Below are 27,711 nucleotides of genomic sequence, written 5' to 3'. Positions count from 1 at the left end.
GTGCAGTCTATTGCACCCACAACCTCAGGGTATTCTGCTATTTGGTGGAAAAGATGCATATTGCTGGCCAATGCCTCACGGGAATTGGGGAAATATACGTGCTGACCGACATGTGCTGACATGGCATACAGGAACTGGTGCAGTACCCTGGATGCTGATGCCTGTGAAATCCCCATCATATCACCAGTTGGTCTCTGGAAGGTACCTGTAGCTAATATTCTTAGGCCAATACATACCTTGGTATCCACTGGGATGGGTTCCCCTCTGTTGGTTCTGTGTGTGAGGTGTGGCCAGCACAGCTCAACAATTTGCTGCAGGAGGACTCTGTCCACCCTATAGTGCTCTACTATCTCCAGCTCATGTTGCCCCTGGTAGGTTACCCTGGGTCTGTACACTCTTCTCCGTCTCCTCACTGTGGGTTGCTCAGCAGCATTCACAACATCACCACCCTCAGCACCTTGCACGTGTTGATTTATGATAGCAAGAGCAGCCCCTAACATTTTGTCTGACTTTAAAGTTTTTAAGCTTTCCCTCTTTGTATAATGCAGTGTTGCAGAGTTCTTGGGAAAAAACAGGGAAGAATGCTGTTTGTAGAGTTTAAAGTGCTGGTCTGGGCTGGGCTAGTCTGCTACCTGTGTAATTGGCTGATTCTGCTAGTTTTCCTTGGTTAACTTCCTACTACTTCTTTTCCTTCCTTTTCCCTTTCTGTTTCCACTCGGGGCAGCACCCTGCAAACACGTGCACACGCTGTGTGCACATTTGCAAGAAATTTCAGATATTTCCACAGTGTGCACCTTTGGTTTCTGGTTTTCAAAAAGGACAACTGTAGACACGCTTCTTGCAATCCTGAGCACCTCAGGGCAAACACAAGACACTCTGCTCCAATTAGCTTACAGCCTTTCTGACACACCCCCTCATGATGTTACTTATATTCTACTCTACTACTCACCTACTCCTACACTTTCACTCTTGGGACATGGCTCACATGCTGGGGAAAATTGGGATTCACTATCCTTATCCTCATTTGCATAGGATTGCCTACTAATGCATGGTTACATCTCTCACACTGAGCTTCGCTCCCTTAGCAACCACTACTCAGTGGCCATGTTGTCTTCAGCCTGCCATTCACCTGCATGGCAGGATAAGCTTTTTAGTGAAAATGGCTATTTTTGGCTATTTTTAAATTATTTTATTATTTTTAAAATGCTGCACGTTTGTGCGGTGCTGCACTATGTTTAAACATCGGAGATCGGAGAAAAAAAAGATTTTAATAATTTTAAACATTTATAAATGCCAATGGCCTTATATTTGGCCATTGGCATGCTTCCTCAACTGTATGCATCCTTTATTTGGAGCTGTCATAGCTCCGTTTAGCTATCTGCAGAACAGTACTCCGTTACCAACGGAGTACATTTCTGCAGATAACACTAATCTTCCACGGACAGGTTAGTGTTTCCTGGATTACAAATTTACCTCATTTGCATAGCTTTCAGCAGCAAATGAGGCAATTTGCATACCATGATGCTGTCCGTGCAAGAGTAGCTTTAGCAGCTCTTGTGCATGCCCCTGCTGGCTGTACCTGGATTGCACGGCAGACATACTGCCTCTATGACCGCCTACACTCTTCTTGCACTCCATGAAGCTTTCTTAAATCCGGCCCATTATCGTTTTGCTTTTATGATGTCGTAAATGAAAAGGAATAGAATTAGGAAAATGAAACAGATGAAATTATATTATCAGAATACTCAACCTCCAAAAAAATTAGTATACTAACTTGATACACACTATTTAAATAATCCTGCAGGATTTCCTTGAGCATCCAACATTAACCCAATTATTCGAAAATAAATGTTATACAGAGGTGTAAGGCCTTCACAAAATGCAGACATGACAAGGTGAACATATGTTAAGCTGTTAAGCTATCAACAAGTAATTGTTATATTAAAATCTGCCAAGAAGTGAGAGAAGGAGAGAAAGGGGCTCTGCACTTGACACAAAAATGAGTTTTTCAGGCTATTTTTTTTTTTTTGCATAAAAATATTGAAGACAGAAGATGCATTCATAGTGTGTCTGCCTAATGAACAGAGAGCAGCAATGTACATTTCAAATGGCTTTTGTTCTCCTAGGCTTCACTTCTCAAACAAAACTAATAACTATCAACTTTCCACAACTCTAGAAGCTCAACCACAGTTTGAAAGATTACTCAGCTTGAAATACCACTACTTAATTATGCGGTTTTGTGACTATATATAAAGTCAGTACTATAAACAGCTGATTTGTTTGAGGGCATATAAACCTGAAAAGCAATCCATCTGCCTTCTCTATTTTGCAATGTAACTACTGCTCAGATCTGGAACATAGTATTTGATGTTGTTATATTTACTGAAAACCCTTCACGGGTATATATAGGGATCTACTTTTAAATATTGAATTTCCATAATCCCAGAAACCAAAATACCGAAATGGAATGCCGAAATTTCAAAATAATGAAAATTTAAAACACCAACACTCAAAATACTGAATTCAAACATGCAAAACTCACATACAACTCCCTACACCAAAGCAGTACTATAAAAAAATAAAAATATATACTTCCAAAAACAATGAAGAACTAGTTTCAAAAAATAAATAACTACTCACTTACATTTGTTCTACAAATTGTACTATCTAAAACCCACCTTTGCAAAAATTAAACTACTAACTTACCTTCCTTCTGCAAACTGGATTATCTAACCCCCCAACTATCTATATATATATATATATATATATATATATATATATATATACATATATATATATATATATATATATATATATATATATATATATATATATATATATATAAATATATATAGATAGATATATATATAGATAGATAGATATATTATATACAACTAAGAAATATAAAAACAAAGGTAGTAACACATACATACTGGTATCACATGTGGCATGGAACCTGGGGTAAAATTTAAAATTCAGTTTGGGATGATTATAGGCCTAGATCACAGTTTATAACTCCACACATATTGCATCGCTTACAGGGGAAAGTGCCCGGTGTCAAATTCTGATCCTGCTTGGTGCATTGAGTCTTATCCTTACACAATAGCTGTTTCAAATTCAAGTTGTTTTTATACGTAAAACTCTGTGTATTCCCTACTAAATTGGCTGTGGCTGGATCTATGGTTAAAACATGCCAATTGCGTCCGATAATATCAGACACAACCTCATTGTCATTTTCATATTTAGTCATGAAACAAACTTTTCTATCTTTATATTGTTTGGTGTTCCCAGGCGATGTGATGAATTTGTAAACCCAGTCTCTGTTGGCCTTATATCATCAAAAACAGCATTTTTTGTTCTGTCCAATACTGTTTTGCTTATCTACAAACAACTGTTCTAGACTATCAATTTCAGCATTTAGATCTGTTTGCTTCTTACAGATCCTCCTTATCCTGTGATACTGTCCTTTCACTATATTTGGAAACATAAACTTAGGATGCATGCTGCTGAAGTCCAACAAATTATTTCTCCAGCAGGGCTTATGAAATAAACCAGTCATAATGGTCCCAGATTCATCCCTATATACAGTTACAGCTAAAAAAAATCAACTTTACAGAGAGATGATGTCATAGTGAACTTCAAAAAATCAGTCGTAGACTCTATGTGGGTTATAAAATCATATAAACAAGAAAGCTCACCATCCCATAAGAAAAAAATATAATCCACAGACCGTCTATACAGCTTGATATGAGAACAATGGGCACTATTAAATAAATGCATGTTCTCCCAATGATATACAACTAAATTTGCACAGGAATTTGCACGTGGGGTGCCCATAGTGACACCCCACTGCTGCAAATACATTTTGTTATCAAACATAAACACATTATTGGAAAGAACCAATTCCAATAATGTACAAATTAATATGACTTCATTGTTCTCCATCAGATACTATTCAAAACCTCTCTAATAGCATCCAAGACATATTCATTAGGTATAGAGGTGAATAAACTTTTTATATCTAACATAACCATTATACATTCATGGGAGGTACACTCCTTTGTATACATATCTAAATCATTCAAGAACTGAGTAGTATCCTTTAAAATCATCGGTATTTGCTTAACTAGGGGTCCCAGTTTTTGTTCTATGTAAATGAACATAGTTTCAGTCAAACACCCACCACATGCAACTATGGGTCTCATAGGAGGTGGTTGTATGGACTTATGTACTTTGGAACAAGTGGATGTTCTATCTGTAAGTAGTGATATAAATTATTGTCAATCTGTTTACACATCAGAAGATCATACAAAGTGTCATAGACCTGTCTCAAAATGTCCCTAAAGTGTAAATCATTAATTAAAACATAGGTATCAATGTCTTCCAATAGCTCATACATTGCTTTATTATAATCATTCTTATTCATGAGAACGATGCCCCCACCCTTATCTACAGGTCTGATAACTAAAGCCATGTTGGTTTGCAAAGACCGCAAGGCTTCTGTCTCACTCCGATTTAAGTTAAAATAAGAACAGTTGTTTCTGTTATACAACTTATCATAAATGTCTCTTTCACATATTTTATGAAACAATCTATATGAGCTGGCAATACAGGGTTATACAGACTCTTACTCTTCAGAGAATGTTCAGCTGGTTGGCTAGAATCTTTATCATACAACAACTTCAAACAAACATTGCGCACAAACATCCTCCAGTCAGTTAACAAGTCACTCACGTTTGTACCTGTTGAGGGGGTAAGGGATAACCCTTTATTCAAGAGAGAAGTCTCAGCCATAGTCAATTCATGGTCAGACAAGTTGAAAATCAACTCATTTATCTCCTTTTCCTTTGGTTCCCATTGTTGTTCTCTCCTGAATATTTCCTCTTCAGGCGGCCTCAACTGGTGGATCTCGTCTAGGATGTGGTGCGTGATTTCACCGGTAACGGTAAAAAAAACATTCCATGTTGAAAGGGGCCAGTATTTTCAGTCTGGGTCCAGGTGCAGTATCCTGTAGTGCTTGCTGATTGGGTGGAGGGGTCAGACCTGACAGGAGAGTGGATGGAGGCTCCAACAGTTGTGAGGGAATACCACTTGAACCTGCCACAGGATCTCTAATAACGGCAGAAAGTGTAGTAGACATAGCCTCAGAGATGTTGTGCGGTGTATCAGTGCTCAAAATTACAGGAGTAGGTTCTGCTGTTTGAGTCAAAGAAGCATTAGATACATTGTTTCTTGGTCACATAAAAACATTACTGACACTGAAATCTTTGAAATCCCGTTGTAACTTATGTTGTTTCGTATGCTGAAGTCTGTTAACATAAAGGGACACGTTCATATAAATATTAGCGAGCATGTCAATAAAAATCTCACCCTTAAAATGGCAAGATAAATCTTTATGTTGCATTTCCACTGTCTTCATCAGTTCATCTTCTATAGAACAAAAATAGTCAATTAGGAGTTTCGTATATTTAAAGCCCAATTCAATGTTAAGCTGCTGCCAATGTTTTAACAGTTCAGGATGAGTGTCTCCGTAAGTGGGCATGCACAATACTCTCATCCCCGTGGGATTACATGAAAATGTAAGCTAGCTTCTAGATGCCGATGCTGCCAAGTTAAATGTAGTTTGTAAAGGTCATTCTCAAACTCCTTTGATAAACTACGAAACTCTTGAAAATTGTCCACAGTACCTGTTTGTACGGATGCAGGGGATTGTTCTCTGTCCAAATTCAGAAGCAGATTACCCTGCTGTGTGAAGATGTCATTCCATTTCAATTGTAAATTCCCTCTCATAGGGTTATAATCCAGTTCCAAAGAAGCTGTTTCAGCCATGTGGCTACAGTGACACCAGAAAAAACAAGAAATATAAAAACAAAGGTAGTCACTGCTGCCCAATAGTCCAATCCCAGGAAACAACCAAGAATAAAATAAAATAAACAAGGTAGGACCACCTAGACTCCGAAATCCAGTTTATTCCATTGTTAAAAACAAAGGGATATGAGCTTTCACATGGGATAACCACGCTTCATCAGATCACAATGCAAAATAAAGCACTCAATTTAAATAATAAAACACATCACTGCTAAAACCAATTAATACAAACTAAAACTCACAGACACCTCATTAAACAATTACTATACAATTAGTTGTTATGCAGTTAATTATTTAAAGGACTGTGCCTCTAATTCAGGCCTAATACTAATATATACATCTCTGAGACTGCACTACAGTGAGGAAAAGGGCATATACCTTTTCTTACCTTATAGCACTGTATACACTTCCATTACTGCCAGGAGCATATAAAACATCTGCCACATTTGTTCACATACTTCCTATACACATTTAAAGAGACATACCTCATTTACAAACACTAAATAAGCACCTCCTATGATATTATTGGTATTCCATAAATTGGCACTTTGAATTTCAGTTTTATACCACTCAGCATTCTAAACTTTCAGTATTCTGAAATTCTGGCATTTCGGTCTTGGTATTTTGGTTTTCAGGATTAGGGAAATTCAATATATATATATATATATATATATATATATATATATATATATATATATATATATATATATATATATATATATATATATATATATGTGTATATATCTTCTTCTTCTTCTTTTGGCTGCTCCCATTAGGGTTCGCCACAGCGGATCATCTGTTTCCATTTCTTCCTGTCCTCTGCATCTTGCTCTGTCACACCAACCACCTGCATGTCCTCTCTCACCACATCCATAAACCTTATCTTAGGCCTTCCTCTTTTCCAGTTACCTGGCAGCTTCATCCTTAGCATCTTTTTCCCAATATACTCTGCATCCCTCCTCAGCACATGTCCAAACCAACGTAATCTTGCCTCCCAGGCTTTGTCTCCAAACCTTCCAACCTGGGCTGAACCTCTAACATACGTATTCCTAATCCTGTCCACCCTCATCAAACCCAGTGCAAATCTTAACATCTTTAGCTCTGCCACGTCCAGCTGTCACTCCTGTTTTTTTGCCAATGCCACTGTCTCCAAACCATATAACAAAGCTGGTCACACTACCCTCTTGTAGACCTTCCCTTTCAGTCTTACTGGTACTCTTCTGCCACAAATCCCTCCTGACACTCTTCTCCACCCACTCCATCCTGCCTGTACTCTCTTCTTCACCTCTCTTCAACACTCACCATTACTCTGAACTGTTGATCCCAAGTATTTAAAATCATCCACCTTTGCCACCACTACTCCCTGCATCCTGACCATTCCTCTACCATCCCTCTCATTCACACACATATATTCTGTCTCCGCCTCTCCAGGGTCTCCTCCACCTGTTTCCTACTCTCACTATAGATCACAATGTCATCTGCAAACATCATAGTCCATGAGGACTCCTGTCTGATCTTGTCTGTCAACCTGTCCATCACCATTGCAAATAAGAAAGGGCTCACAGCTGATCCTTGATGTAATCCCACCTCCACCTTAAACGCATCCATCACTCCCACCGCAGACATATATAGATTTATTCTAGTCATGTATATATATATATATATATATATATATATATATATATATATATGTGTGTGTGTGTGTGTGTGTATGTATATATATATATATATATATATATATATATATATGTGTGTGTGTGTCCTTGACAGTTATATAGATATATTCCTAGTCATGCAGTGCAGCTTCCTGCACTAACAGAAGTAATATAGTGACCTATATAGAAAACTGACTATACTGTAGGATGGCAACATTGTACATTTTAATGGCTATGCATATCTGCTGATATATTTTAGTATAGAACTGAGTGAATGAAATGCTGACATTTTGCAGTAATCAGTTCTGAGGACAAATCTGGATATTTAGTTATAAACTGTTCTAATACTGTACTTTTCGAAGTAGAAACAGTGAAGAAGAAGCACGCTAAATTTCTGATTTCTAATTCAATTTCTTGTTTCATGGGAATATTTTAAATGCTGAAAGTCATCAGTTTCAGGAGCAAAAGTAGTTCTTAGTTTATAAATGATCACTATATTTATAACTTTATGTATTTATAGACAGTCTACCTCCCTGACTCCAAGTCTTAAAAGAGCTGTGCTGTAAATGTGTGCCCTCCTCTTCACTAGTAATTGTGGCAAAGTATTAAAGCCATGCCCAGTGCCACTAATTATTTAAACAAGAAAAATTATACATACCCTAGCCTTTTCTTTTAAAGCAACACTCAGAATTGGTACTTTGCCTTTTCTTACTTCTACTTAACAGAAATTGTTTCAGCTTCTGCTTCCTCCCCATTATCTCACTTTTAACATCCTTCCTTCCGTCCTGATTCATTCATATTTCCCATCTCCACATGGTCTTTATTCTAGCACATTCAGCTGTGCAAGTATGCCCTTGCCAGTTTGACATTTTACAGAAAATATTTAGCACAATATGTTGCATCCACCTCTATTCAACTACATTTTTCTTCTTCAACTTGTTCCATCTTCACCATCACTATCTCTGAACCTCACCCCACTCCCAAGTCTTAGGTGATGAAAACATGATCTGAAATTCCCTCCCCTCCATATGTGTCCATAACGTTGCCCCCCACACACTTTATTGCCACATTTTGTTTCTGGATGATATATACATACTAAAATTACTTTATACAAGTTTTCATATAGCCAAGAGTTCTAGCTTTTCCATATTGTATATTGTAATGTTCATAACCCCTACATAGCATTTCTTTCTCACAAACAGTCTCTTCAGGTCTGAGTCTACAGTTACATCATAATCCCCTACCAAACCTCTACTGCTATCAGTATGAAGTTGATGAAAGAAATTAACAAAGTCTCCCCCTTGCTGGCATTTGACTTATAGACTTTCCTTATTATTGTAATAATCTCCTCCACCTTACAATTAACCACCACCCAAGTACTTTTCTTTCCTCCATTACTATTTAGCACTGTGATCACTTCTGAAAAAAATTCTTTACTCCACAAAATAACCACACTCCCATCCCCCAGTCACAATATGTCCAAAACCATTCTGCCAGCATATGCAGTTATCTGCCTTACATTCAAATTTACATCCTTCAACATGACCACCTTCATTCCAGCCCTCCTCAACCTTAACATCATTGTATATCTCTTTGATTGCATGATTTAACTTTATTGATCTTTGTGTAATAAATATAAAAACTTCTTTATTCTGTACCTTCTACTGCCTTACCCATCTATCCACCATGAAATCCTGAGAGGGGGTTCCAACACCTTCCTTCAAGCAATCATTTGGTCCTGATGTTTACCACCCATGCAAAGCTCCCCTGCAAACGGTATCACGCACTACAAGCTCTCATAAAAAATTATAGTGGAGACAAACATATACTCCTTATTACTGTCAACATTACAATTCAGTTGTACAAATATGTATAGATTGGTAATATATATAAGTTCTGGTAATTTGTTTTTATTGTTTTTTGTTAAGACTCACAACACTATGTATTGTCTACAGTTATGATCTATATTTTATATACTGTACTATCTTTTATGATTTTAATACTTAATTTCATATGTTTCTCTTCTTAGAGATTTAATCCACGAGGCATCACTTAGAATGGATTATGTGTATTTTCCTGGTTAAAAATTAAACACCTAAATAAATACATCTGATAGTCATACTTGTCTGTGTCTCAGAAGATCATATCACTATCCACAGTTCATCCATATGCAAGCACTATGCTACCTTAACTGCTGTACCCAAATAGTCATTCCAGTTTCCCTTGTTGCACCATGGCACTGCTGGCATATTTTTCCACCACTTCTCATCCAATTTTTTCCACTTTCTTATTTTATCACTACCTGCCTGCCATAACTAATAATGTCCTGGAGAAAATAAGACTCACTGTACATATCCTCTTATCCAAAGACCCTAATATACTCCCTAGAGGGGTAGCTTCATCCTCCCATATCTTTTAATACTTCCATAATTCTGTCAGAGCATATATCCATTATTTCATTATTCTGAATATGAAGTTATGCTACTGCCTAATTCTGAGGTGATGAAAACAGAAGAAGCAGAGAGCTCAGTCATTTGTAGTTTATTCAAAAACAGTAAAAGCACAAAGATTTCGAGTTTCGAAACCCACACAAATGAATACGCATTGTAAAAACATAAAATAATACTGTAAAACCTTGAAAAACTGCATGTATATCAGAGAAACGGCACTATTTGTAATTACATCATTCCCTTGGAGAGTCCATACTGGGAATGATATCAGGGTAGAATATTTTTTGCTGTAGTCTAAGTTTGTTGCATAATTGCCAGAGTGTTTGCTACACAGAACTGTCTTTGGACTCAGGTATTTAAGAAACAGGGTGTATATAATACCAACAAGCATACTGAGCTCTGTAGTTTGCTATTTATACATAAAGCAGACATGCTCTGAAGTAATAATGAACTAGCATAGGTTCATAGGTAGTTACTAAGCTATTGGTCCTAGGGCCTATATAAGCCCAGCCAAAAAGGTACCCTAGCTTTCGCCACCCAAGAAAATAATTTTCTTGTGCCCCTGTCAAGCAGAGCCACAGAAGTGATTCCCAGGGTGAATTTCCTATTTTCCATCCAATCATCAAGGTTTTTCTTGAAGAGTGCTAATGAGGAGCTCTGTTTGACATAGATAGGTAGTCTGTTCCAGAGTATGGTAAGTCTCTGGGACAGGAATCTATCCCTCCAACATGTTATGTTTATTGTGGTGACATGGTTTAGATCCCTAGAGCATGTAGCTCAGAGGGATTGGGATTTCTTTAAGTGCAGCATGTCCAACAGCTCTTGGTTTGACATAGCTTTGTATGTTAGGCAGAGATTGCCTCTGATTAGGCGATATGCGACGGAGTAAAGCTGGAGTTTTTTGAGATTATCTGCATAGACCATCTGTTTGAGGCCAGTAATCCTCTTTGTGAGGTATTTCTGTGGCCTTTCCAATTGTTGTAGATGTCTTGTGAGGTACATACCAAAAGGGGCGTTGTACTCTATAATGGGTCTAATGAGTGATGAGTAGAGGGGAACAATGACCTCTTTTTTTCCTGGATGAGAAACTTTCTGTGATGAGGTGTGCCACATAGAAGGATTTCCTGACTACTGTCCACCTGTGTCCCATGGTCTCATCATACTTTTGGTGTTAAGTAGACTAGAACCTATGTGGTAGTTCATGGGTACATAGTTTTTACCAAAGGGGATGACAATGCACATTTTTGCATTGAGCTTGTGGCCATGGATTTGACACCAGGCATCTGTCTCAGTGAGGCCCTTTTGTAGGATGTCCACATCATTAGGAGTTTCAGTTATGGCTCCTAGTTTGCAGTCATCTGCAAACTTCATTAGCCAAAGACCTTCTGTCTTTGCCTGTACTTCAGAGAAGTATATACCAAAGTGGAGAGGACCCAAGACTGAACCCTGTGGTACTCTACTTGTCACTGGTCTGAAGTCGGATTTGGAGTCTGCTACTTTCAAAGTGTGGGTTCTGTCAGTGAGCCAGTTGGCAACCCATCTTGTGACATAGGGATTTATACCTAGTTTAGTGAGTTTATCTATAATTCCAGAGTGGGGGATGGTGTCAAAAGCCTTGGTGAGATCTAGATAGGCTGTGTGAACCAGCTTATCCTCATCTACAGCTTTGGTGACTGCTTCAAAGAAGTCTATCAGGTTTAGAAGACTTGAGCTGTCTTTTACAAACCCAAACTGGGTGGGGTCCACAGTTTGTAGATTACCAGTGTCTTTGTTTATAAGTTCCATGATGATACTTTCCATGCCCTTGTAGACCAGGCTCTTCAGCCTAATGGAGTGGAAGTTCCCGGAGTCTGTGGTGGCTCCCCCTTTGTGGAGTCTGAAAACCATCACTTTGCACCATTCAGTGGGCACAAAGCTTGAGGTGAGGCTATGACTGAAATGGTACTTAGCTGGGGTGCCAGTTCATTTTGTAGTTCATGTAGAACACAGCCTGGGATGTTGTCAGGTCCCATGGATGCTGTGTGTTTGGCTTTGGAGAGTGTGTTTTTTACCTGTGCAGCTGTGATTACACAAACTTTGCATTCTTCCAGTATAGAGCTGGGCCCTTTAGGGGGTGAGAGGGGTGTAAAGTTAGCAGTGAACCTATCTGCCAGGATGTTGGCAATATCAGTTGGTTCTGTATATTTAGTGTCATTGTGCTGTAACTCAGAGCAGATCTGAGTGTTGCCATTGAGACTCTTGACATAGCTATAGAAGGCTTTGTGGTTGTCTTTAGAATCAATGGCAATTTTGTTTTCATAACTAGCTTTGGAGGATTTAATGAGGGATCTCAGCTTCTTACTTAGGATGACCAGGGAGTTCCTCCAATCATGGGATTTTACTCTTTTTTGTAACAGTTTCTTTCTTCTGTTGTAGAGTTTGTTTATGGCAGGGGACCACCAGGTTGGCTTCCTTTTTTTGGAGGATAGCATCTTGGTTCTGTTAGGGATAGCATAATCCATGCACTTGTGTAAGTGCTTATAAAGTGCATTTGTGTAGGATTCAACAATCGTATCTCTATTGTCTGTCTGCATGGGTGTCGTGAAGTTTGCCACTTCTGTCTTATTAAGTGTGAAGTTGGCTTTGGAGACATTTTTTATGGTGGTTTCCCTAATGAGGGGTGGGGGAAGTATGTGTATGTTTAGAGTGATTAGCTTGTGGTTGGATCTGACCAATGAGGAATTGACCTCTGGTGTGGAACACAAGTCACCCATGTTGGTAATGACCAGGTATAGGATATTGCTGCCCCTGGTGGGGGTCTGAATAAGTTGCTCCAAGGCATTGGAATTTATGAATTCCAGAAAATGTTGAGCAAAAGAGTTGGTACATGAGTAGTTTTCCCAGTTAAAGGTGGGGTAGTTGAAATTGCCCATTATTAGGGTGTTGGGTTGTACCCTAATATTTTCCAGTGTATCTAGAAATGAGGAGTGGGAATCCTGGAGCATGGTGGCGGATCTGTACCAAGCTACAATTTGGATTGCGGTTTTGCCCAGAGTTATTGCACTTGGATAATCTCTGATGCATTATGCTGAGCAAATAGCCTGGAGGTATGGATATCCTTAATGAGTATGGACACACCTCCACCTTTATTGTTTTGGTCCAGGTTAGGTGACCGAAAGGTGTGGCATGAATTATAGCCTGGTAGTGCAGGGGTGCTCTCTGGAGCCTTGAACCAGGTCTCTGTCACTGCACAGATGTTGAGGTTCGACATTTTAAGGAGATCCTCGAGTTAGTGCATTTTGAGGTTTAGACTTCTAGCGTTCAGTAGCATTACCCTCAGATTTTGCTTGCTTGTACCTGTTACGATGGTGAATTTTTCATTTGAACCTTGCCTAAAAAAGGCACTATAGGGGTGGCAAGAGCCTTAGCCAGTATCCAGAATCCTAAGGGCAACAGGTGCAGACCATCTCTGGCAAAGCATCATGGTCTGTCGTTCATGTCATCCCAGGCAGACAGATACTGGATCCCCTTAGAATGACACCAGAAGCTTAGCCAATTGTTGAAGTCAATCATTTTGTCCTTGTACTGTGATATCATTCTGGGTGATGGAAGGATGCTACTCAGGGCTAGGATCATACCTGCCTAGACTACAAGATCAAAGAGCTCCTCCATGTCTCTTTTCATGTAGTCCATGGAGGCACATCTCAGGTCATTCACACCAACATGGACAATGACAGAGTCATATTTGTACTTGTTGTGGAGTGAATTGAGTGCGTGCATTATGTGGCAGGTCCTGGCACCCAACAGGCAGCTGACAGTAACTTTCTCCTTGTTTAGCCTGGTGAGTGTAACATCAGTGTGCCTGACTATAGAGTCACCTATGACTAGAGTGTTGGATACGTTGTTATGCTTTATGGGCTGTGGTGGAGTGGCGCACTGAGTTTGTGGGCTATGTGTCATTTGGGTTGTGTTGGGGGGGGTGGAGGTTGCTTGCGTTTATGCTTTGAATGTATATATTATTTTATTTATTAATCCTCTAACAAACAAGTTTGCCAAATACTACTCTGTTCTCTTTTTTACATTAAGTACTTAAATAAAATTGTTCAACATGTGAGGTGGATAAATGGATTCTACAATGACAAGGAAGCGATACATAGTTTAGATAAACAAACCACTGTAAACTCAGCACACACACACACACACACACACACACACACACACACACACAATGTAAAATAGAGTCGTTTCATGCTTAATAAGTATTTTTTCATTGACTGCATTTATAGATCTGTAATTATTGGACTATATACATATCTGCTGATCTCTTTAGAGTCAAGCATAGTGAAATATTTTAAAAAGGAGGCAATAAAGTCTAAGATGGTATCTTTGCTTAGTTTGGTAGAAACATATTGAAATCAAGCACAACACTACAATACAGAACTGGCTGAAAGGTATTTGAAACATGATTCATAAAGCATTATTGAGAATGACGAAGATTATATCATATGAGATCACCCATTGCCAACAGTTCAAAAATAGATGTAAGAAATCTAGAGATAGTAGTCAATGAAAAAAGAGCAAAATACCATTGACCATTGAAATTGCAACACCCAGTGATTACAGTGACTTACTTGCAGAGGAACACAAAGTCATAAAATACCAGGATTTGCAAGCAGAAACAAGAATGGTGTGGTAGAAAGATACCCAAACAATTCCAATAGTATGTAGTGCAACAGGTCAAATTAAAAGAATTTACAGTCATGTTAAAATATGCAACCAATACATCCAACCAAGTATGAATTAGAGGAGGCAGATTTAGGCACACTACGGGTGCTGAGAAGAGCATTCTTAGCTAACATCAAAGACTGAAACAGGGGTGTGTGGCCAAGAATGCAAACTGCTAACAGCATAAAGTCTTATCTCTGCCTTATTCTTTTTTTTCTGACAGAATATTATTATATAAACTTAACAAAAACTTATTTTCTTATACATTTTGAGTCCTTTAAACAAACTCGGATGACTATTTGAAAGAGAAATCAAGTTTTTATATTTTCTCTTTGACTTTTTCCTGTCAGAAGTTTTTTGATTTTTGTGACAGAATGAGCCGCTCAAAAGTGAAATCTCAAGACAACTCAGTGAAAAGGAAACTAGTGAAAATGAATATATTACCACGAATGTTGTATATCTTTAGGTCTGCTCAAGTATCAATTTCAAAGACAGTTTTTAAACAAATTCATAAAGATCTAGCTACATTTATTTGGGAGCCAAAGAAAACTAGAATATCGTATGAGAAATTAATGACCCCAAAGCATAGAGGAGGACTTGAGTTACCGAATTTTGAAGTATACTATCTAATTGTGAACGCCAACAGGATTTTAAGAATTGCTAATTACGATGTAACTAGTACAAAATGGATACCAACTTGGGTGGTTTTGAATTACAGGCATCTTTTAGATCGGAATATAAATCCTAAAGCAATACCCTTTTTGGGTAAAAATAGCTTGATAAAGTATGGGATTATGGACCACATAAAAACATATGTGTTATCTTTGCAAAACTTATTCCAATCAGTAGATTTGTTGCAATATATTATGGTTTTTCAACCTTTCCATAGGAATCCCAATTTTAAACTAAATAATCAGTTGATTGATCTTAGTAAATTCCCATTAATAGTTACTTTGACTCTGATTGATGTTTTTAAGAAATTTAATTTATCGGCTTCACAAATTAGACAGGAATTGAACCTACCTACGAGTTATATTGTTGTAATGAGACAAATCAGAGAACTTGCTCTGAGTCATTTTGAAAACTTTAAACCTGTAGCCGGGATTGTGGATAAATGCTCTGAATTGTGGCAAGCTCTCCAACAGGAGGTCAAATTTATAACAAGAACAAATAAATTAATTAAAGACTTGAAATTGCAGGATAAAATTCTGTTGTCAGGATATTGGGTAAACAAAATAACAGTAGCAGATAATCAGGTATTAAAAGCAATTGATTTAACAATAAAATCGGTCTCTTTTCAAAAGTTGATGTATACGCAGTTGATGATCTGGAATAATGCATATTATACACGTCTTAGTTTACATAAATTCAATCCTAGAAATTCTCCAACGTGTCCATATTGCACAAATCAAACAGCTGATCTTCTTCATATGTTCTGGAGCTGCAAGTGTATATATAAACTTTGGAACTCCCTTAGAACACAACTACAAAAGATGGGTTATCAAAGTTCAACGTTATCATGGGAATTTATGATTCTACATATTCCTCCAAGAGAGCTCTCTAGATCACAAACTATAATATGTATAAATATTTTTTTGCTGATGAAGCTGTATATAGCTACAAATTGGTTAGAACCAGATAAGACATCATGGGATAATTTTAAGCTTGTGGCTATAAAGCATATATTAGCACATAAATTACTCCTGAAACAAAATAACAAAAATATTAATAACCCGAAAATATGGGAAAAGGTTTTTAATATTATATTAGCATAATACTGTTATTAGGAATACATTAAAGTTTGGATATATATGTGGAGGAAATAGTATATTGGAACTGTGTATGATACGTATTGATGCAAATTATTTCTACGAATGTTTTTTTCCCCTGGTGATTTCTTTTTTTGGAATAATGACGATTTTCATATGGAAGCATTTCGTGTAGATATTGTATATAGTTTTGATAGTAGTAGTAGTGAATTATGTGTTTGATCTGTTATTGTATATGGAAAATATATATCAATAAAAATTTATTATGGAAAAAAAAAAAAGGAAACTACAGTCCATAATTGGCAGTATCCAGGGGCTTTCTATTAAATTTCATAAACTTGAGATCAAAATGGACAATATAAAAGAAGATTCCAAGAAACAAACAGAAATGTTTAAAGAGATCATAAAACAACAATCTGTTCAGATCTCAGCAATAGAAGACACATTAAATGACCTGGATAGCAGAATGACAGAGATTAAGAGTCACACAGAATTCCTGTTAAAACAAAATACTTTGTTTATGAAAAAACTAGAGGACAATGAAAGTATATCTAGAGGAAATAATATTAGGATACATGGAATACCAGAAAAGGAAGGAGACAGTATGTTGCAGTTTTTAACTAACTGGATGCCAAAAATTCTAAATTTACCAGAAGCTTTCTCTTTTGGTATTGAGAGCCCATAGATCTCTTTTGACTTTTTTGAAGAAAAATCCTCCAGTCTCCAAATCGATTATTGTAAAATTTCTCTCCAGCCAAGACAAGGAACTGATACTGAAGACTGATTGGGCTAATTCTTCAATAAAAATAAATAACACTATAAGACTTGACAATGACTATACTGCAGCCATTATGAGCAAAAGGAAAGCATGTATTCCATTCATTAAAGACTAAAAGAAGCTAAACATTATAGTTCAACTTATTTTATTAGCCAGAATTAGGGTCTTTTTACCAGAAGGTCAGAAAACTTTTAATTCTCTAGAAGATGCAGTGGGCATTTCTCAGAAAAAAAGAAACTTTTTGATCAATCAGAAAATATGGATTAGACGCGTCAGCTTAAACAAACACAAGAAATAGTTTGTCTTCAAAGGTCAAAAATAGTAAAAAAATTAAAGAAACGTAATTTTGTTCTCATTTTCTATTTTGCCTAAATAGCTTTCTCACAGGTATTCAATTTTGTCATCTATTATAGCTCATCATCAAATGCAAGGTAAAACAAACAGAAAAGTTTTATACTTAATCAAAATACCTTTTCTATAGTATCTGAAATAGTGTATATATGGTATTATTATCATCTCAAGGATTACTTGCATAAAGTTAGACCCTCTTAGTAAAAAAGTCTGCATATCATTGCTGGAGCCTTCCTGTGTCCTGAAAGAGTGCTCTTCAAACTATCTGGAGATATACAGAGCTGAGTATATTTTTCTGGCACTTCAGAGTTATGTACTGGTAATTGTTGTTTGACTACTTTTATATCATTGCTGGCTGACTTCAGAGTTGTGCACTGTTATTTTTGCTTCACTGTATAGTTTTTCAGATCTCTGCTGAAGGTGTTTTTCCTCCCTCCCCCTATTTCTCTGTGTCTTAAGTTGGTATAACTGGTTTTACATCCTGTGTGTTATCTGACCATCTCAAGGATTACTTGCATAAAGTTAGGCCCTCTTAGTAAAAAAGTCTGCATATCATTGTTGGAGCCTTCCTGTGTCCTAAAGAGTGCTCTTCAAACTATTTGGAGATATACAGAGCTGAGTATATTTTTCTGGAACTTCAGAGTTGTGTACTGGTAATTGTTGTTTGACTACTTTTATATAACTGCTGGCTGACTTCAGTGTTGTGCACTGTTATTTTTGCTTCACTGTATAGTTTTTCAGATCTCTGCTGAAGGTGTTGGCTTTCCCATACTCACCCTCCCTATTCCTGTGTTGTTGTTTAAATTTGGAGGTTTTTGCAGTTGCCCGCCCCCACTGTAGATTTGATCTGGGACACTCCCCCCAGTCCCATCTCTTTACCTCATTCTACCCAATAGACTCCTTCTGCATTGTTTTTAGTCATTTTTAATTTAATTGCATTTTTTAAACTGTTGGTCTAACATTGCTACATACTCAAGTGTGCTAGCTTGCACTGCATTTAAATTGTTTTGACTGCTGTTTTAGCTACTTTTCTGTATATATATATATATATATATATATATATATATATATATATATATATATATAAAATAACTTTCCTGTAACTATGTAGTCCAGATTCAGATTTGTTGTATCCAGAACTGTATGTAAGCTTCTGAGCCCCCCCCCCCCAAGCTTTCTGTGTTGGAGGGAAGCCTTCTAGCTTATCAGTGGGAGTGGTAAGCACTAGATAACCTATCTACCACAAAATGAGTGGTTCTGGCCCAGAAATTGTAGTTATTGGCTGTTTGGCCAGTTTTTCCATCTCTCTCAACTTTCTGATTTAGGCCAGTTTTTCCATCTCTCTCAACTTTCTGATTTAAAAGCCCACATTTGCACTTGTTTCCCCCCTTTCCTGTAACTAGTTTAGTCCAGATACAGATTCTTATTTTTAGCACTTGAATTTGCTTATTCATGATCAGCACTTGTTCAGAACCTGTAAGCACTAAATAACCTACTCATTACTATAGCACTCAACCATCCTCATTACCTAGAGGAAAACAGTTTTGGTACTTACTTTCCTCACTTCCTTAGAGAAAAACAGCTCTTGTACTCACTTTCTTCACTTATCTAGAGGAAAATAGTTTTTTTATTCAGGCATGTCCAAGGGTCAGCTCCCAGTGTTCTCTCCTGTCTATCTGATGAATCTGGGCATCTTGGGGCAATGGAAAAATTGCCTCATGAACACAGACAACCCTCTCCTCCTACCACCCAACACTACAACCTGTGAGAGATGCACTTATCTAGCCAAACTGGAGGTAAAGCTCTCTCCAATCAAGACTGAACTTGACAGTCAAGAGAAGAAGGTAAACACTTGCACCACACCACACTCATCACATAGTCTCACTAAATCTACACCACCAAAATCCACACATAGAAGCACAAAAACATTTGCAGAGGCTCTCAATAATAATCTGCTCAAGCAACAGAGACCTCCAAAGCAGAAATGCTAGCAACTTCCACCCCCCAACAAAACCCAAATGACACATAGCCCGCAGACTCAGTGTGCCACTCAACCACAGCCAATAAGGCAAAACAACGTACCCAACACACTAGTCATAGGCGACTCTATAGTCAGGCACACTGACGTGCCACTCACCAGGCTAAACAAGGAGAAGGTTACTGTCAGCTGCATGTCGGGTGCCAGGATCCTCCACATAACACATGCACTCAGGTCACTCCACAACAAGTAGAAATATGACTCTGTCATTGTCCATGTTAGTGTGAACGATCTGATACATACCTCCCTGGACTACATGAAAAGAGACATGGAAGAGCTCTCTGATCTTGTAGCCCAGGCAGGTATGACCCTAGCCCTGAGTAGCATTCTGCCATCATCCAGAATGATGCCACAGTACAAGGACAAAATGATTGACTTCAACAATTGGCTAAGCTTCTGGTGCCATTCTAAAGGGATCCAGTATCTGTCTGCTTGGGATGACATGGTCGACAGACCACGATGCTTTGCCAGAGATGGCCTGCACCTGTCAGCCCTGGGATTCTGGATACTGGCTAAAGTTCTTGACGCCCCTATAGTGCCTTTTTTAGGCAAGGCTCAAATGACAAATTCACCACCATAACAGGAACAGGCGAGCAAAAACTGAGGGTGATGCTACTCAATTCTAGAAGTCTAAATCTCAAAATGCACTCACTCGAGGCACTCCTTAAAATGGACAACATCGATATCTGTGCAGTGACTGAGACCTGGTTCAAGGCTCCAGAGAGCACCCCTACACTACCAGGCTGTAACTCACAACACTTTTTGGCTATGTAACCTGGACCAGAACACCAAAGGCGGAGGTGTGTCCATATCCACACCTCCAGGCTAGTTGCTCAGCATGATGCAGCCGAGGTTATCCAAGTGCAACTAACTCTGGGCAAAACTGCAATCCAAATTGTAGCTTGCTACAGATCACCCACCATGCCCCAGGATTCCCACTCCTCTTTTCTTGATGTACTGGAAAATATTAGGGTTCAACCAAACACCCTAATAATGGGCGATTTCAACTACCCCACCATTAACTGGGAAAACTACTCATGTACCAACTCCTTTGTTCAACACTTTCTGGAATTCATAAACTCCAATGCCCTGGATCAACTTATCCCCACCCCCACCAGGGGAAACAATATCCTAGATCTAGTCATTACCAATATGAGTGACCGGTGTTCCACACCTGAAGTCGAAGCCTCATTGGTCCAATCCGACCATAAGCTAATTACCCTAGATATCCACATCCTGCCTCCACCCCTCATTAAGGAAACCATGGTAAAAAATTTCTTCAAAGGCAATTTCATGCTTCTTAAGACAGAAGTGGTGAACTTCATGACACCCATGCAGATGGACAATAAAGTTACGACTACTGAATCCTACACAATTGCACTTTATAAGCACTTACATGAGTGCATGGATCGTGCTATCCCAAACAGAACTAAGATGCTATCCTCCAAAAAAAGGAAGCCAATCTGGTGGTCCCCTGCCACAAACAAACTGTACAACAGAAGGAAGAAACTCTTGCAAAAGAGAGTAAAATCCCACGAGTGTAGGAGCTCCCTGGTCAGCCTCAGTAAGAAGCTTCAATCCCTGATAAAATCCTCCAAAGCTAGTTACGAAAACAAAATCACCACTGATTCTAAAGACAACCACAAAGTATTCTATAGCTATGTCAAGAATCACAATGGCAACACTCAGATCTGCTCTGAGTTACAGCACAATGGCACTAAATATACAGACCTAACTGATATTGCCAACATCTTGGCAGATAGGTTCAGTGCTAATTTTACCCCCCTCTCACCCCCTAAAGAGCCCATCTCTATACCGGAAGAATGCAAAGTTGCTGTAATCATGGCTGCACAGGTAAAAACCAGACTCTCCAAAGCCAAGAACACAGCATCCATGGGACCAGACAACATCCCAGGCTGTGTTCTACATGAACTACAGAATGAACTGGCACCCCACCTAAGTACCATGTTCAGTCATAGCCTCACCTGAGGCTTTGTGCCTGCTGAATGGCACACAGCAACAGTTATCCCACTCCACAAGGCGGGAGCCACCACGGACCCTGGGAACTACCGCCCCATTAGCCTGACAAGCCTGGTCTGCAAGGCCATGGAACATATCATCATGGAACTTATAAACAAAGACATTGGTAATCTCCAAACTCTGGATCCCACCCAGTTCGGGTTTGTAAAAGACAGATCATGTCTCCTAAACCTAATAGACTTCTTTGAAGCAGTCACCAAAGCCGTAGACAAGGGTAAGGTGGTTCACACAGCCTATCTAGATCTTGCCAAGGCTTTCGACACCATCCCCCACTTTGGAATTATAGATAAACTCACTAAACTAGGTATAAATCCCTATGTCACAAGATGGGTTGCTAACTGGCACACTGACAGAACCCACACTGTGAAAGTAGCAGACTCCAAATCTGACTTTAGACCAATGACAAGTGGAGTACCACAGGGTTTAGTCCTGGGTCGTCTCCTGTTTAGTATCTACTTCTCTGAAGTGCAGGCTAACACAGAAGATCTCTGACTAATGAAGGTCACAGATGACTGCAAACTAGGAGCCAAAATTGAAACTCCTAATGATGTGGACATCCTACAAAAGGGCCTCACTGAGACAGATGCCTGGTGTCAAAGCCATGGCCTCAAGCTCAATGCTAAAAAATGCATTGTCATCCCCTTTGGTAAAAACTCTGTACCCATGAACTAAAATATAGGTGGTAGTATACCTAACACCGAAAGTGTGATAAGAGACCTTGGAACACAGGTGGACAGTAGTCTCTCCTTTGATAATCACATCGCCACAGTAGTCAGGAAATCCTTCTACGTGGCACACCTCATCACAAAAGGTTTCTCATCCAGAAAAAAAGAAGTCATTGTTCCCCTCTACTCATCACTCATTAGACCCATTATAGAGTACAACACCCCTTTTGGTATGTACCTCACAAGACATCTACAACAACTGGAAAGGCCGCAGAAATACCTCACAAAGAGGATTACTGGCCTCAAACAGATGCCCTACGCAGACCGTCTCAAAAAACTCCAGCTTTACTCCGTCGCATATCACCTACTCAGAGGTGATCTCTGCCTAACATACAAAGCTATGTCAAACCCAGAGCTGTTGGACATGCTCCACTTAAATAAATCACAATCCCTCTGAGCTACATGCTCTAGGGACCTAAACCTTGTCACCACAATAAACAAAACATGCTGGAGGGATAGATTCCTGTCCCAGAGACTTCCCATACTCTGGAATAAACTACCTGTCTATATCAAACAAAGCTCCTCATTAGCACTCCTCAAGAAAACTCTTGATGATTGGATGGGAAATAAGAAATTCACCCCAGGGATCACCTCTGTGGCTCTGCTCGACAGTGGCGCAGGAAAATAATTTTCTTGGGTGGGAAAAGCCAGGGTACCTTTTTGACTGGGCTTGTATAGGCCCCAGGGCCGATAGCCTAGTACCTCCCTATGAACCTATGAACATATTACTATTACCTAAGTTCCTTTATTATTTTACTTTAATTCTCTCTAACATTTTCAAACATAGAGAGCAGTGTGTATGTGGTGGGGGTGTATATTGACAGTATCTGAGACAGCGTGTGTGTGTGTGTGTGTGTGTGTGTGTGTGTGTGTGTGTGTGTGTGTGTGTGTGTGTGTATATATATATATATATATATATATATATATATATATATATATATATATATATATATATATATATATATATATATATATATATATATACACACACACACACACACACACACACACACACACACACACACACACACACACACACACACACACACACATATAACAGTTACTGCTATGCAGAATACTTCTGATAAACAAAGACTTACCTATTACAGTAATAGAATTTCCTCTACATTTTTTCTGGTTCTGTAACCTACTACCTGTTACATTGTACACACAAATATTTACAAACTATCAGAATGGATTTTTGATTAGTCTTAATATATTGTTGCATATCCACATTTCATCTATGCAAGTCCAAACCATTAACTTCTTTCCTAGCTATGTCTTATATTTCTGACATTTTCTAACTTTTGCATTGTTCAACGGCTATCTGTTATTTTCTCCCTGGGCTCACTCGGAATACAAATTCTTCACAAGAGTAGACAGTTTCATTAAATAAGATCTAATAAGTAAAATAACTGATCTGCTTCTTGCAACAGATGGTGGCACACCTAAACGTTTAATCTCATAAAAAATATAACAAACACATAGACCATGGGTAATCCACAGATAATGGAAGACCTGGGATATAATACAAAAAGTTAGTTAAGCATCAAGACTGTTGGTGGAATACGGAATACTTACAAATGCATAGCATGAATGAAGCTGATAGCATAGTAAACAGAGAATGACATGTGACATATGTAACATCTGGCAGTATATTAAAATATTGTTATAGAGAGCTATTAATCATCTGAAAGTTGGAAGGATACAGATTAAGCATTCATACTTATGAAAATGATGCCACATTGCAATTCTATGCACATAAGGACTTCCATATGCAAAAACACACTCAAATTGAAATACATATTTATACAAACCACACTTGTCTATTCATAAGTAAATGGTCTACAGATGTATTTATAGAAGGTATAACCAACCGCCTACAAAAACTAAATACCCCTCATAACTTTTGGTCTATATTAGATCATCAAAATGGCAGAATTTCGAATGATCTAATATCGAACCCAATATCGTGAATGCTGAAAACTGAAGCTGCACAAAACCAAATTCTTTCCTAGGGAAAGAATTTGGTTGGCCATTGTTGTAGCTTCGCTGTTTTCAGTGATGCGGTGGAAAGTTATGGGTTGGGTTAAGGTAAGTGTGTGATTGTGCATATGTTCAGGTTAGGGCGCGGGTTGGGTGAGTTAGGGTTAGGGTGCAGGTCAGGTAAGTGTGCGATTGTGACAGAATTTTGGGTTACGTGTGGGTTAAGTGAGTTAGAGTTAGGGCGTGAGTGAGGTGAGTGTGCGATAGTGAGAATTTGGGGTTTGGGGCGGGTTAAGTGAGTTAGGGTTAGGGCACGGGTGAGGTGAGTGTGCAATAGTGACAGACCTTAGGGTTAGGGTCTGGGTTAAGGTAAGTGGATAGAAAGTGTATGTACAGTGTAGTGTAGGGTTAGATGTAACTTATAAATGTATGTGTGTGGATTGCTGCTTTTTAGTGTGCTTGTGGTGTGTGTGTGTTTCTCGGAACAGCAAATGTTTTCCCTGGGAAAAAAATTTGCTGTTTTGAGGTTTCAATATTGTTAGGGTTCAGGTTTTGCAGTTTGGCGTTACGGCATTTGATAATGGGCCGTTTCGATGATCTGATATAGACCCTAACTTTTTGGTATTATTTCAGTATACAGTTGTCCCAATGCTTTCCTTGAAATACAATTTCAAAATCTAACACCTGATGTGATGCCCAAAAGAGCTGTGCAATGCAACAAAACTATAAGGTTAAACCCAGAGAACACTTCATTACTAAAATGCAAATGAAAACAAGCATGCAGGAAACTAGCATATCTTATATAGGATAACATATGATTCACACCTCTGCACACTAGTTGCTATAATTTTTTTTTTTTTAATACAAAATGATTTTTACAGACATTTGACCGGAAACTATTAACAGTGATTATAAACTTACTCTGAGAGAAATATATTTATTTGAATTTTACATAAACATTAATTTGCATATAACAGCATTTATATACATTACTGTACTAATACTTTAATATAAGTTGTTGTCATCTGTGCTATATGAAACAGAGGAGAAGATGCTTAAAACATCTCAATCTGCTTAACATCTGTTGCCTTAACTATTCAGAGTTACTTGGCTAATTACTGGAAAATAATATTAATGAGCAGATTTAACTCTTTGAAATGTTCTGCATTTGTTAGTGAAATATGAAATTTTATTTTATACTAAATGGACTTTTAAGTCATTTCAAGCATTTTCATCTCCCAGTTGTATGATGAATACAAACATTTGATCCGCACCTTTTAGAATATGGCATCCAAAGTACGACAACCAAATCTGTAAGTGCATGATACTTTATAATCATAAAAGAATGCTTCCTGTACAGAAGTTGGATGTTAAATGTATATTCCAAGTATTATAGGTATTGATAGTGACATACATACATTCATAATACAAACATTCACTTAAAACACTCACTGATTTTTATATTTACTTTCATGCATAGATACATACAACATATTTACTCTCAGCTGTTAATATACATATAAACCATCTACTCATAATTTACAAACACACACCGTTACATGTATGAACATCCATGTAAATATATTTAGTATATATAAGCACATATAATATATACAAATATGTAATTTTAAATTGTAGCACCTTTTAATTATTCTTTCATATTCTATCACTTTAACCTTTTCACCCATGTTATTAAATGAGTTTTAAAAGTTTTATGATATGTGATCTTGATATATATTTGTGTTATGTCTATAGGTAAATGTGTTATAGGTGTTGTCAGTTTTATTTATTTCTTCCATATAAATGCTTAAATACTAGGCTATTTATAGTATTTTCTATAATATGATTAATTAGAAGAAATGACTATATAAAATGTCTTGATCACATAGAGAAATTTGAAATGCATTATTTCTGTGATATTTTGATATAGTCAGAATTCCTAAAGCCTTGATCTTATTTCATGCTCCAGTTCTGGGTTTTATTCCTAGGGTACAGGTGCCTCTCGTTGGTCCATTTTAGCTATAGCAAGAAAACTAGTCACAAAGAACTGGAAATGTAAAACTAAGTTTTCTTTCACTGAATTCATTAATTTGACAAAAAAAAATGTAAAAAAGAATTGTCAACTGCTAAAATCAAAACTTCAAATATTAGTCACCAGTTTAGATTTTGGTCAAAAATAAGTGATTTACTTGATACTTTTTAATGATTTAGTGTTCAAGGTTTGATTTTGTTGCGGACATCTGTAAATAACTGTTTTTTTTTTTTTTTACCTTTACATAATTTTGTACAGTCTTTAATTTTGCACAATCTTTGTTTTAATATTAATAAAACATTCTTTAAAAAAGAATGAAACAATACTAATTTCATGAACTCTAATCATACCATGACATACGAGTAGGGTCTATTCCAATTCTGGTTCTAGAAACCCAAAACACTTGGAGAAATTAAACCATAGTCTTCTGACCCCCCCCCCCCCACTCATTGGGGTTATTCTCAATACAGATGTTGCAGAGTAATACAGTAATATGCCTATGTCTGAAAACATAAATTGAAAGTAATAAAAATGCACTTACCTCACAATTATAGCAATATTCTAGCAATATCTCCTCAATGACCATCATTTGAATGTTCGTTGGAGGTGGCTTGCATCCCTTCCTAGCCACCTGAGCTCAAAAGACCACTATTGTGATATCAGACCTCAGAATAAATCCATGAATCATAGTAACCTGGCCATTATTTTGAAAAACAAAATCTAGACAACCTGTTCATCTTATAATGCATATCCCACTTGCTTGGCCATCTATCTCTTTGGAAAAGGGTCATCTTCCTGACCTGTGCCTGCTCTTGTAAAAATCTGGCTACAGGAAACTACAACTGGGCAGCAGCAAAACATTCCCTTTCCCTTTCACAGTTCAAGCTGAACATGTCTTAACACTTCATCAGGTCAATTCAAGAGACAGAACCAGAAAACAAATAAATAAAAATGTACACAGTTATGCCACATGATCTTCACCATGATTTAAATATCTCCATCTTTTCTTACATGCAGCATCACAGTATTGCTATTCACACTAGTTTGACTGGCCAACCTACCAACATCCATTGAAAATCTTTATTGCTATCATCATGATCTGCCTATCTTCAACTTTTCCAGTTCTCACCTCTATGACTAGATTTGTGCCTGTAATTATCAGCACCTAAGCTGTTCATCTTATTCCTGCCCCTTGTGCCCTAGCAGGCTTTTAAGAGAGACTGGTTATGAGTAGGATCTTATCATGGACTGTGACTGACTTTATCAAATTGGTGTTGTCCTCAAGAAAGTAGGCACAAACACTTGCACCAACCTT

This window comes from Protopterus annectens, chromosome 12.part0, assembly GCF_019279795.1.
Source record: "Protopterus annectens isolate FY-2018-M chromosome 12.part0, PAN1.0, whole genome shotgun sequence".
NCBI lineage: Eukaryota > Metazoa > Chordata > Ceratodontiformes > Protopteridae > Protopterus > Protopterus annectens.
This window is presented reverse-complemented; position numbering follows the sequence as displayed.